This window comes from Rousettus aegyptiacus, unplaced genomic scaffold (genome assembly GCF_014176215.1).
Source record: "Rousettus aegyptiacus isolate mRouAeg1 unplaced genomic scaffold, mRouAeg1.p scaffold_m13_p_7, whole genome shotgun sequence".
Lineage (NCBI taxonomy): Eukaryota > Metazoa > Chordata > Mammalia > Chiroptera > Pteropodidae > Rousettus > Rousettus aegyptiacus.
In genome coordinates, this window is record NW_023416310.1 from 43,123,968 (window position 1) to 43,134,986 (window position 11,019).

Sequence of the window (11,019 nt, forward strand, 5' to 3'; positions counted from 1 at the left end):
ATGATTCTATGTCATTCTTAAAAATGAAGCCAAAAAAGAAGGTTTCTTCTCTCTTCCCACACTCACACATTCAAACAGAGACCCACAATGTCTCCCAGTCACTCTCTGGATGGAAAAAAAAAAATCTGATTTGAGACTGCAAGTCCCTTCATAGAGTCAGGATAAGTCAAAGTTCATCAGCCTGCGAAACTACAACCTGGAAGAGAAAGACTCAGCTCAAGGGATCGTTTCCATTAAGATTTCTGGAGATTATTCTAGGTTTGAGATTGTAGCTATCCTTACAGTTTCATGGCAGTAAATGTGTTGATACATAATCTGGCCAGCAAAATGGAGAGTTAGCAAGAATTAGAAAGGGCATCAGCCAGCCAGCAAGTCTAGCTCATCTCATAGTTGACAAATGCAGCTGAGAAGAATAGTAAAGTTCTGTTGTTTCTACTTCATTTTACAAGGGAAAAAACTTAGATCCAGAGAAGTTATTACTTGCTCAAGATTATATATTTAATACATTTTTAACTTTAAATTGTTATCCATATTTTTGATTGCTACAATCTTTATTCTTTCTTTTCCATCTGGATAAAGATTTTAGAAACATTTGATATCCTATTAATTATAAACATAAAGTACTTTACTCCAAATATATGATAGTTCGAAATATAGAATTTCTGTAACATCTTTCTGAATAAATGAATAGAAGAATAAATAATTGAAGAAGAGAAAAAAGACTTTTACTGTTAACTCCAAATTCATTAATAGATACAATTTCTTAATGACATTTAGTCATTTTCTGCTCCCTTGTTCTTATATTTGACCCTCTCTTACATTCCACCCATTCCACTAAAATTTCATCCACCTTCAATCATTATATTCCAATGAAATACTCTTGTACTTGTGATTGTCCTATGTCTTATAAAATGGAAATAAGAATTTAGTTTTGTTATTGTCCAAATAGCCCACTGAGGTCCTGAATTAATTTAGATTATCATCTTCCTTGGAGATATCTGGAATTGTTTTTGCACTTCATACATACACTATTATGGTATTCACTTTTAAAGTAGTAATGATAATCATATCTGCTTAAGTTCTTTCTCTCACCTCTACTAAGAAAAATGTAGGTTTTTGTTTCTCCCTTTTGAATTCTGATGCTGTAAGATGTGTAGTACTCCACACTTCAATTAGAAGTGGAAAAAAAAGGGTAGAAATAAGTGCTAACATTGATTGATCTTCAGAAGTTGTGGCTGAGTGTGGTTTAATAACTATATTTGTCATTTTATTTGTATTTCAAAATAAATAACTCTGTTATTGATGTTTTTCCAAACTATGTAATGTAAACTGTCTACACTATCAAGATTTTTCTAGAATATAGCAAACATAATCTTAAGAACTATGAAGAAACTATTATTTTACTAGTTATAACTTATTTGCTTGTTTTCTTTTTAAAGTGAGGATGTTTATAATAAAGGAAAAGTTTTCATCACTATGTCTCAGTTACCAAAATTTGCAATCATTGCTGGCTTTGGGGAACATTATACAACTAGGCACCAGTGCAATTCTCCAATGGTTCTGATATCATTAACGAAATTTCCTAGAGTCAGTGGTAGTAAATAAAATCATTCTAAAAATTTCCTAGAGTCAGTGGTAGTCAATAAAATCATCCTAAAAATCATTCTTAAAGAAAGACTCATTAGGCAATAATAGAGACTAACTACCCCACTGAAACAAATACCAAAGGGAAAACATTATTTTATGAAGTTGAAAAATACTTTGTTTTATAGTAGGCATTTTGTTCACATAAAATAACTAAAAGAATAATCAGCATATTTTTTTCATTATCTCATAATCTCATACCATGGACAGTAAAGAAAGGTTTACTGATAGATTTAGTGTGTAAAATTTATAAATAACTCAGAAACTAGATACATATTTGAAAATATCCTTTAACCAAAAATAGTATAACTATAACAAGTAATCTGTATAAGATAATAAGATAATTTTGTCCCTCTGACTTTCTAACTAGAATTAGGTAACACGAGGACTTTGGCCATTTTCCATGGAGTTGCCGATACCTAGCTACCCAACCTGAAATATGCAGAAACTCAGATTTGTCCAATAATATTCAAGCTCCTTTTTGGTTGATTCTTGATGTGCCAACTATTTAAGTTGAAACTTGAGTTCTCTCTGAGAGGCTACATTTCACATTTCTACCTAGAGAAATCAAGAAAACACACTTTGAAATGAGATTATGCATCTCAGGTCTCCTTTGAAAAGTGATTCTTCAAGTGACTGTGAATTGACTATGGTTATTCTCTGGAGAATTTCAAAGGTTCTTTCCTGGAGGTGTGCAGTGGTGAAAAAAAAGAAAAACAAAAGTAAAGAAAAGAAAAAAAGAAAGAAATTCATTTAAAAATTACAACAACTGAATGTTTTTCAAGTGTTAAAGTGAGATTTCAATGATTCTACCATTATATAATTACTACAAGCAATTGTTCTAGTCCTTTAATACACTATAAATAAGAATATATTATAATTAATTATACTCAACAATTGAGCTACAAGGCTGTAAATTTATTTTTATGTTTAAAAGAAAATAATGGCCCTTTTCATGAAGAGGGTGCCTAAAGCGAAGAAGGAAGACCCCACCTCTCCTAAAGTTGAAGCCAAAGTAAAGCCTTTGAAGGCAAAGAAAGTAGTGCTGAAAGGCGTCTGCAGCCACAAAAAAAATAGAAGACACGCACGTCGCCCACCTTCCAACGGCCCAAGACACTGTGGCTCTGAAGGCAACCCAAATATCCTCGGAGGAGCATCCTGCAGAGAAAGAAGCTTGACCACTATGCTATGGTCAAGTTCCCCCTGACTACTGAGTCAGCCATGAAGAAGATAGAAGACAACAATGCACATGTGTTCATTGTGGATGTCAAGGCCAATAAGCACAAGATCAAACAGGCTGTGAAGAAACTCTATGACCTTGATGTGGTCAAAGTCAACACCCTGATCAGGCTTGATGGAGAGAAGAAGGCATATGTTCAGCCGGTTCCCCACTATGATGCTTTAGATGTTGCCAACAAAATTGGGGTCATCTAAACTGAGTCCAGCAGGTTAATTCTAAATATAAATGTTTTTCACTGTAAAAAATTAATTAATTAATTAATTAAAATAATGTATTTTTTGTATGGATTATGTGGCATGGTTTTTGCTGTCTCAGAAGCTTCTATGAGATCAAGATTACTCTCCCTCTCTCTCTTTCTCTATTTCGTGTAGTGTGATATTAAATAACCAAGTAAAACAGAATATTGGGAGCTTTTTCTTTTAATTTATCAAAAAATGTTCCTTAAATAGAGTAACTCACTTTGGACACTGTGCCAGGTCCCTAGCTCATATCTTTCACAAATGGCTTATAAACACCAGTGGAAACATAAAACTACTGATGTTGGCATAACTTCTAGGAATTATCTTAATTAAGACATTCAGTACCAATAAGGGTTAATATTACTTGAAAGTAAAAGCTTTCATGCCAATAGTAAGACCACTCTGTACTCTACTGGGCCAGCACTATAATCAGGAAAACTACCTCTATTGTCCTTGTTTGGAAATGCTATTATCATATATATATTTTTTTCTTTTAACAAGAGTAAACTACTTACTTGCACTAACCCCTGATCCCACCAAGGCCATACTAGTCTAGCATTTAAATGACTAAATTAGTTACTTCATCATCAGTTCACCCTGAAGTCTTTTACATGTTTTTTCTTGACCTCTAACTCATAAACTACTATTTTGAAAGCTATCATTAACGCTGTGTCCTGAGTAATCACACCTGGACTCAGATGGATGTCAAAAGAGCTGAGGACTTTAAAGAAATGGACAACCACACTCATCTTCCTCTCGATTAAGTCAAAACCATGCAAAGCTATTGCACATAAAGTGTCCTGTGACAGTGTCACAACATATTAACTGAGATTTTAGTAAGATACCCCATTCAGAAAGAGGACAAGAATCCAACTATAAAACAAATAGACCACATACATTAGCATCTAGAATTCTATAAATTTGATAAATTATGACTATCTAGTATAAAATTAGAAAAATTAACATGTGGTTAAAATTAAAATACTCTATAATGCTCCACTGAAGAGAAATCTTGCTGGTAAATTTAACAAAATGAATTTAAATGTCAAGAGACATGTTAAAATGGCAGAGTTCAATAGAAAGTTTTGCCATACATCTTGTAAGGCTCTCATATGAAGGGTCATGTGATCAGTTATATGAAACATCATAGTCTATGGTTGTTCTATAATAGTTAAGTCATTGCCAGCTTTGGACCCACACAGCTTAATTACTTTTCTCTACCAAGAAATGACTATAACTGATTTAAGTGACTTAATTTACACTATAGGAAAGGCAGCTAGTGAACATGGCACCCTAGAACTCAGTAACCATCAAATATGATAAAGAAACTGAACAGTATGTTAAATTTTGATAAAGTAAAAAGCCAACCAGTTACACAGCCTGCAGTAAGAATAAAATTGATGGGAAATGATGTATGTATGGCATTAATAAGAAATTGCAATTGGGTATTAACTTTACTCTGAAATGTTATACCACAAAACAAAATAAGAATAATTATCTTGGGATTGGAAGACAGGAGAAAGAAAATAAAACACCATATACTATACTCAAGGAATGAGCTCTCTGTTGAACAAAAAACTATGGGGCTAATTGCTCCTAAATGTATTTCTATTTCTAACATTTTTGAGATGCCAACAATGTAATGTTTCTCAATTCCTTCCATAATTTAAATACAGACATTAATGAAAATTTATTTATGAACTGTTGTGGAATCATTGTCTATAACTTTCTAAAATAAGAATGCATCTAGGATGGTCTGTTTAGATTTCCTAAAATCTTGGAACATGGACAAAATTGGCCCTTGGGAAAGTATCTAGTTACCTAATTATTCTATGCTTCTGAAACATGTTTCTTAGAAAGTGCCTTAAGATGTGAAATATTTAATTTAATATGAAGTTTACATCTACTTACCGAGTCTAAGGACAAAATTGCTAAGCATGAAAGGCCTAAAAATATCTCCTTTCCGTTTTCAGAATCTTCATCAACAATAATTCAGCTGAAGAGAAACATTATCTTATAATAGCAACAATTTTTTCTATTCATGACAATAGCCTCTTATATTTGGCAAATCTGTCAACCAACTAAAAACACTAATTCTGGATAGCTAGTGTAGTATATTATTTTTAAAAAATATCTTCAGAGACCGTGTTTTTAATGAGAAAACAGAAGGAATGTCTTCTTGATTTTTTTTTTATTGTTAGGCAAAAATATGGGCAAATAAGTAAATAAAGATAGTTTATTTTTCATAGGATGCTAATTCAGTGATGTTCAAGCAAAATATAAAAATTCAACTTTGTGGATTATAGAATTCTGAATAATCAAATGTAATTTTTGTTCAGCTCTTTTGGCCTTGCACAACTCCAGCTTCTACCTGCTCATTGATTCTCTTCTGAACAGTCACTCAAATGAGCAACTTGTTGAGCGCTCAGATATACTATCACTATAGATTTAAGAGAGAAAATGAGTTCTTAGAAAAGACTATAAAGAGAGAAGATATACGTAATATATATATATATATATATATAGGCACTAAATGAGATCCTTCTGTAGTCTAATGAGCAAAAGTAAACTGACAATTAAAATATTAAAATAAAATTTTCAGCATATAAATATCTTAGAATAGTGTAGTAAGAACAGAGTAGAAAGCAAAAACTTAAGAAAAAGTCTTTTTTTAAAACGAAATTTAGATTGAAGTAACTCTTTTCTTTATCTTTTCAGCTTTGTAGCTTTTGCCAAAATACTCAAAAATAGAACTTATAAGAAACATTTATAAGAACTAAGACTATTTTGCTGAAAGACAGCATGATGATGATGAAGATGATGGTATGTTTTAAAAAGCCAGGCTAACCAACAAATTTTTAAAATTCTACAGAGGGCAAAAATTAAATAAGATATATAGTAGTTTGCTAGGACTGCCATAACATTGTACCACAAAATGAGTGGCTTAAACAACAGAAATTTATTTTTTCATAGTTCTGAAGCATGAAAGTCCATGGTCAAGTGTTGGTAGCATTGGTTTCTCCTAAGCACTCTCTCCTTAGATTATAAATGACTGTCTTCTGGTGTCTTCACATGGTCTTTTCTCTGTATGTATTCATATCCCAATCTTCTCTTTTTATAAGGACATCAGACATATTGGATTAGAGTCCACCCTAAAGATTCTATCTCCACAGTCACATTCTGTGGACTAGGGAGCTAAGGCTTTAACAATTAAATTTGTGGGGGAGGCGAACGGGGAAACACTTCAGCTCATGGCATGGTTTAAGCTGAACCATGAGTTTGGGGATTATAAATGTTAGAGACATACTCGTATTTAAGAAATAAGAAAAACTTTATAGGTACAGAGTGATTCAACTTTAAAACAAACAATTTTAAAATCTGCTTTCAAGCACTTATTATTTGGTTTTGTGATTTAACCTATGATTATTTTAGTTCAAAACAATGTGTTTCCAATAAAAAGAATCAGATTCCTTTTACTCATTCCTTATTAAATGGTTCGGGGCACAATGGCAACCCGAGATTTCTATTGAAATCCTCATCATCTTCATCATTATCATCATCATTATCATCATCAAGCTAACAGTTAAGCATTTCTTCATGTCAGACATTGTGCTATACACATTACAGACACTGTTTCATTTAATCTCTATAATAATCTTATGGGCTAAGTACAATTACTATTCCCTATTATGGATGAGAAAACTAAGATTTAAAGTTAAACTATTGCATGAACACATAAAATGAGTAAATGCTGAAAGTTTGCTTATTGTTCGTTCAATCGGAATCTCTGTGTAGGACTATTTCTCATGACTGACATGATAGACATATAAAGAAAAACCATATCAGCTTTCAGAACTAAGGATATTGGTATATGAATAGCAGAAACATCTAAGAATTTCTGCAAGATATAGACTACACTGAAGCAAATCCAGTTCTGACCCATATGTGAAAGAGCATATCATATGTCTTAAGAAAAGGGAGGAAGAGTTTCAGGCAGAATATTCCAAATATTTTCTGGAATTAAGAAAACTGAAAGCAAAGGATCAATCCAGTAGTGAACGAGAAACTTGCCACAGTGTTTACTACCCAGCCCAACTCACATTCATCGCTGATGACCAAATGAGGGGTAAAAAAAAGGCAAGCAGGGAAGACAGCACTTAAGAGGGGCGATTTATGATGGTTTTAACATTTTGAAAGTCCCCAAAGACTCTAATCTGGCATCAAGAAACAAAATCCAACCATAGATTCTTTGAAGTAAAATAAAATATTAAATGAAATTAAATTAATATAAAATAAAATAAATAGTAACAATCTCTATGCCCCAAATAAAAATCCAGTTAATAAATATACTACATGTTCAATGGACTTTCAAGTAGCCATTAAAATTATGAGCTACAAGATTATTTTAAAATATGGAAATGATTCAAGACAAAAACTTTCAGGTGAAATATTGATCATAAAATATATTTTGATAGTGTAGGATTCTAAGTTTGTAACAAAATGTTAATATACCTAACACAGAAAAAAGAATGAAAATAAGTACCACAGAAAAGTACTGCATGTTCTTATAGTAAACTTTTTGCTTTTAATCATGTGCCTTATATTTTACAAATAAAATGAAAATATATTTTATATTTTGTAATAAAACTACATTATTTTCAAAAAAAAATAAAGAGAAGAAAATTGAAAGCAGTTCACATTGAAAAAGCTTCTTAAAAGCTAGATGAAAAAATGTGCTCAGAATTAGGGAAGTACAATATTGTACCAGAAAAGTTATGACAGACCGTTCAAGGAAAATACCATCTCTTCCAAGGCTTCAGAAAAAGCAGAGATTCTTAACTTACAGTCCTCCTAATGTGCTATTTGAAAGTGTAATAATTTACTCAGTTGAGAGAAAAAGTTCACTAATTCAAAAAAAGACTCTCAGCTCTTCACAAGGCAAAATAAACTAGAGAACTATTTTAAAATAGTGATTCTCTCAGCCCACCTCAAATCAATTAAGTAAGACTCTCTGGGGTGAGAACCAAATAATACATATTACTATATATAATTACTATATATATTAAGTTTTGCAGGTGAATCTAATGTGCAACCAAGATTGTGGACAACTAGTTTAACTCTCAACAATCATTTTGTTAAATGGAGAAAGAGCAAGTATTAACTTTGACTTTTCTTTTCTTTTCTTTTCTTTTCTTTTCTTTTCTTTTCTTTTCTTTTCTTTTCTTTTCTTTTCTTTCTTTTCTTTTCTTTTTCTTCTCTTCTCTTCTCTTCTCTTCTCTTCTCTTCTCTTCTCTTCTCTTCTCTTCTCTTCCTCTCTCTGTCTCTGTCTCTTTCTCTCTCTCTCCCCCCGCCTCTATTATTGGAGTAACATGTAACATTGATTTATAACATTGCATAAGTTTCAAATGTGCCTCATTATAATTCAATATACACTATAGTCTGTATACACCACCAAAAGTCTAGTTTCTACCCTTCACCATAGATTTGATCCCCTTTACCTGTTTCACCTTCTCTCGCCTCTTCCCCTATCCCTTCTGATAACTATCAATCTGTTGAACTTTCACACATTCTCGATCAAGATTTGATATAGAACTACAAAGAATTGTTGAATACATTTTAATGCTTTAATGTAACTTCTCACATGATAAATTTTTGTCTTACTAACTCTTATGCAATGCCATCATCAACCATTTACAGCCATATAAGGATTAAGTAGAATACAAGTTCCATTTAGAGGTGATCACAGGAAGGAAATAAGTAAACTTCAGAAGAAAGAGTGTCTTCTAGCCCTAGAGAGGATTTGTACCCCACTATGTGCTCCCAAAGCTCCTGTCAGTATCTCTACTTGTGTTGTGTACATATCTCACTTTGTGTTCCTTTAAGCATAAGATGTGCTTTCTCTATCTTTTATCACCAAAATTTATCATAAAGTAGCTTAGAAAGTATTTGTTGATTGGACAAAGAGATGAAGTGCTAGGAATTATTATTATTTCTACTATATTTCTTTCAATACTATGACACTAGAATTCTGTGGTAACTAGAATTCTCAAAACTGCCTGTTTTTCCTCTATACTTCTATAATGTCATTTGATATCAACCAACCTTCCTGGTCACTCTGTAAAGCTGTAAACAATTCTTGAATGTGTTACAACATTGTCCTCAAATGGACATAAGAATTTTAAAAGCTATCAACAGCATTTATCAGGGCACATGGGAAGCCATGTTGCTGTTCATTTGCTTCACAATTCCTTTAACTTAATAAGTACAATGTTACTTGTGGATGTCAAACTAGACAGTTGGAATAAAAATAACTGCGGTAAACAAATATAACATGTTTAGGTAGGTGATCCATCTATGACACGGTCCGAACTTCTTCAATTAGTGAAAAAAGTTTGGAGGCGAACGGCTTAGGTACAAATTCACTGTGTTTTGGGCAGACCATGACCATTCTTCCTTGAAACCATTCATCCTCAAAGATGTCAGCTGAAGTTCAAGATGTCAGCACTCTTGTGGGGTAAACCAATTCCATGAAACTTTAAAACTTAAGATATGGCACAATCTGTGTGGCAGGTGGACAATGGATCATTTTATGCCAGGAGTTAACAATCAAAAATTTCAGCCGAGAGGAACGATGTGTTTTCCTAGAAAACATCTGCAATCTTTACTTATACACACTATGTGACACTGATTTAAAGGACTGGGTAATCGGAAGATCAGGCATTGTGATTTTTTAAAAAAAACTATAGCAGTTCTAATTAATCATTTCAATAAAGAAAATACGAAATGAATTTTACAAGATGCTCTATGGCCTGCCAGTCTAAACAGAGTATTTTAGCACCAGACTTAAAATAGTTGTCATAGAAATTTGTGCTTGTCCCATGGCAAATAATTGAGATGTCAGTTTTTAAAAAGGTTTTTTGAGAATAAAAATGTATGTAAGTATATTGCACATATTCTTCTTTTTTTCCTTTGTTCAGTTCTTTTTCTCACTCTAAGAATTTTGATGTAATCAAGTTAAACAAAGTTAAAAATCTTAAAACTTGAAAGTAAGCAACAATATTCGATAATCTTTATTTTGGCCCCTTCTCTACTAAGCGACTCAAATTATATTGATAATTTTATTGCTGATATTGAATAACAGTAAAAGCTTTATTATAGCTTGCATATTAATAGAAAAGAGTAAAGACCTAATGACTATGCTTCAAGACATGGTACCATGTGCATCAATCAATGTGTGTCATTTTTTTTTTAATAACAGCAAGTTCTAATGATTCTTCATTAAAATTATTAATTTTTATTTGATGAATAACTATTATTTGTTGATAGATAATGAGGACTGTTCACACCACAGAACTATCATATATATTATTCTGTATTCAGGAAACTGTTGGCTAGATATTAGAATACATCAAGCACACTGAAAATGTGTCAAAAAATCACTACAAAGATTTTTAAATGTACCCCATACATATGTTGTATTTAAGTGTTTGGGCGAAGCTTTGCCACTAGAAATCAAGGTAAAAATTAACCAAGTAATAAAAAGATTAATATATTTCCTTGAGAAGATATGTCAACTAAATTGATATAGAGTGGACTGCTATTGCTTTTACAATAGTTCAAGTTCATATCTTCTTTATGTCTAAATATTACCTTTTGTACCTTTCCAATACTAAAATTCAGGAAACTTTTATTATAACAAAAAAGGAAATGATAAATTTTTTACAAGGGAGCATAATAGCTAAAGTTACTTACCTTTAGCTATTGGTAGAGGAAATAAACCAAATATGTTTACTTACCGATACCTGTCAGTACTTCAAGGAATTGGTGACTTTTCTTGGGGTTTTGTGACCCTTCTTAGACCAAGACTCTGAGTCCACACCATTATTGAAGAAAAAT

The 11,019-nt window shown here is 32.1% G+C and overlaps 1 pseudogene; it reads left to right on the forward strand.

The window, feature by feature from the left end:
• Window positions 1-2,566: 2,566 nt before the first annotated feature.
• LOC107506923 lies at window positions 2,567-3,078 on the forward strand (annotated as a pseudogene).
• Window positions 3,079-11,019: the final 7,941 nt, after the last annotated feature.